Below are 2630 nucleotides of genomic sequence, written 5' to 3'. Positions count from 1 at the left end.
TTTTTTTTTTTTTTTTAACACAGGGGTTTTCAATCCTCAACCTGTGAGCCACATCCGGCCCACAGCACCTGTCATCCACACTGTGACACTCCCCAGGCAGTCTGGAAATTTGGCAGCAGGAGAGCACTGATACTGTTCCCCAGTGCCAGGCTCGAGGGCCTGATCCTGGTGAACAGGCTCCATGTGGCCCACAGACTAACTGTGGGCCACTAATCTGGACTTGCAGGGCCAAAAGGCTGAGCCCTTCTGGTCTAATAGAGGCATCATTTAAGAAAGACAGGGTAGAAAAGAAAGAGAATGAAAACTGTGGTCACAGGGTCCTTGAATCATAGAAAAGTAGGGCTGGAAGAGACCTGCAAAGGTCATCTCGTAGTTCAACTCCCTGCCTGAAACAGGATCATTCCTATCTAAACCATCCCATACAAACCATAGTCTAAACTCTACATAACAGGCTATCATCAATCCTGACACAACACAGACCTAATGCCCTAACCTGCCACAGGTAAAACAGGGAAACCATGGCAACCAACATCCTGCTTCCATAAAATGTTGTTAACATCGGTGTAAAGGGCCACACCCCCTGCTACAGAACAAAGAAAAAAACCCCATAGTCTATACCAATCTGACCCCAAACATGGTGATCGGTCTGACCCCTAGTGGAGAAGCAAGACTCTAGCCAGGAACCTCCTCAGGTTTGGTCCCAGGAGCACTGGCACACCCCAGGAAGAGTCCCCAGCCTTTGCTGTAGCCAATATCCAATGGCTCTGAGGGAGGCTTAAAAACATCCTGACGTAGTAAAATGATGGGGTAGGGGCAACAAGCAAAGCCCAGAAGCATGAGAAATCCCCATAGTAGAATATAGGAATAGCTACGCCTAGATCATCCCTGACCAGTGGCTGTCCACCTTTGCCTTGAACACCTCCAGTGATGGAGAGTCCACAGCTTCCCTACGTAGTCTACTGCACTGGACTTACTATTTTATCAGTGAAGAAGTTTTTCCAGATGTCCAATCTCACCTTACTTTTCTGCAACTTCAAGCCATAAGTCCATGCTCTCCTTTCTGCAGCAAAAAAGAAAAGGAGCTTTCCCTCTCCTTTATGGAAGCCCTTGAAGCGTTTGTAGACAGCTATCATGATCCCTCTTAAGCATCTTCCCACAAGCTGAACAAAACTAGCTTCTTCAGTCTCTCCTCATACGACTTGCTTTCCAAGCCCTTTACTGTCTTTGTTGCCCACCTCTGGACCCTCTCTAACTTCTCCATGTCCTTTTTAAAACGTGGAACCCAGAACAGCACACAATACTCCAGACGAGGCCTAACTAGTGCCGAGTAGAGAGGCACTATCACCTCCCATGTCCTGTACCTAATGCTTCTATTGAGGTACCCCAAAACTGCATTTGTCCTCCATGCGGCTGCACTGTGCTGCAGACTCATACCGAGTCTTGCGTATCTACCAAGACTCCAAGTCCTTTTCCATAGCGCTGCCAACTACACAAGTGTCATTCATTTCATATTTGATTTTGATTGTTCTCCTCAAGGTGTAGCACCCTGCTTTTGTCTGCATCAAATTTCATCCTGTTAGCTCTAGCCTAACTTTCCAATCTGTCAAGATCCTTCCAGTTGTGCTTGCATCCTCCAATGTTTGCAATCTTTCCCAATTTCACATCATCTACAGACTTGCTCAGGAAGTTTTTTATGCCAGCATCCAAATCATTAATAATTGCACTGAACAGCACTGGGCCCAAGACAGACCTCTGTGGGATTTCACTTGATACCTCCTGCCATTCTGACACTGACCTGTTGATAATTATCCTTTGCTTGAGATTATTAAGCCAGTTATCTTTCCACCTTATAGTAGTTTTTGTCCAACCCACATTTCTCCAGTTACTTTGTGAGAATGTCATGTGGCACCTCATCAAAAGCCTTGCTGAAGTCCAGATATACTATATCCACACCACTCCCTTCATCCATCCAGCAGTTCCTTGGTTAAGGAAATCAAGTTTGTTTGACACAATTTGTTTTTCATAAATTCATGTTGGCTGCTTGTGATCAGCTTTTCCTCCTTCAGATGCTTGCAGCTGGCTTTTCTTAGAGTATTCTCCCAGAATTTCTCAAGTACTGAGGTGAGGCTAAGCAGTCTGTAGTTCCCCAGGAACTCCTTTTTGGCTTTTTAAAAGAGGGGACATATATTGGCATTTTTCCAGTCCTCTGGAATCTGGCCCGTCTCCCACAACTTCATAAAGATGACTGCCAAAGGATCTCTGCTAGTGCCTGCAGTACCCTGCGACAGAGTTCATTTGGCCCTGCTAACCTGAATTCACTCAGACCCATCAAAACCTCTCTGATTGTCTCCTTTGTTATTCTCCTTTCTCAGCTTGTCCCCTTCCTTACACAGATAATCCTTATTAGGTATCTGGCTACAGCTTACTTTGCCTCAGTCTTTACAAAAAAAACCCTAGCTGTTGAGTAGATCCACTTCCTTTGTATTTTCTGTTAAAAGTTCCCCCCCAGCTTGTTAACAGAGGACCCATACGTTCTTGGTCCTTCTTTTCTGGCCAACATACATAGTACCTCTTCTTGCTCTAAACTCCTTTGCCAGGTGCAACTTTTTTTTTTTTTTTTTTTTTTTTTT

The 2630-nt window shown here is 45.0% G+C and overlaps 1 protein-coding gene across 4 annotated transcripts in view; it reads right to left on the bottom strand.

The window, feature by feature from the left end:
- NR2C1 (nuclear receptor subfamily 2 group C member 1) overlaps positions 1-2630 on the bottom strand; it is a 102416-nt gene that overhangs the window by 24775 nt on the left and 75011 nt on the right. The window lies entirely within an intron of this gene.

The sequence above is a fragment of the Gavialis gangeticus genome, unplaced genomic scaffold, assembly GCF_001723915.1.
Source record: "Gavialis gangeticus isolate Ggan-Ray unplaced genomic scaffold, GavGan_comp1, whole genome shotgun sequence".
NCBI classification, from domain to species: Eukaryota; Metazoa; Chordata; order Crocodylia; family Gavialidae; genus Gavialis; species Gavialis gangeticus.
This window is presented reverse-complemented; position numbering and strand designations above follow the sequence as displayed.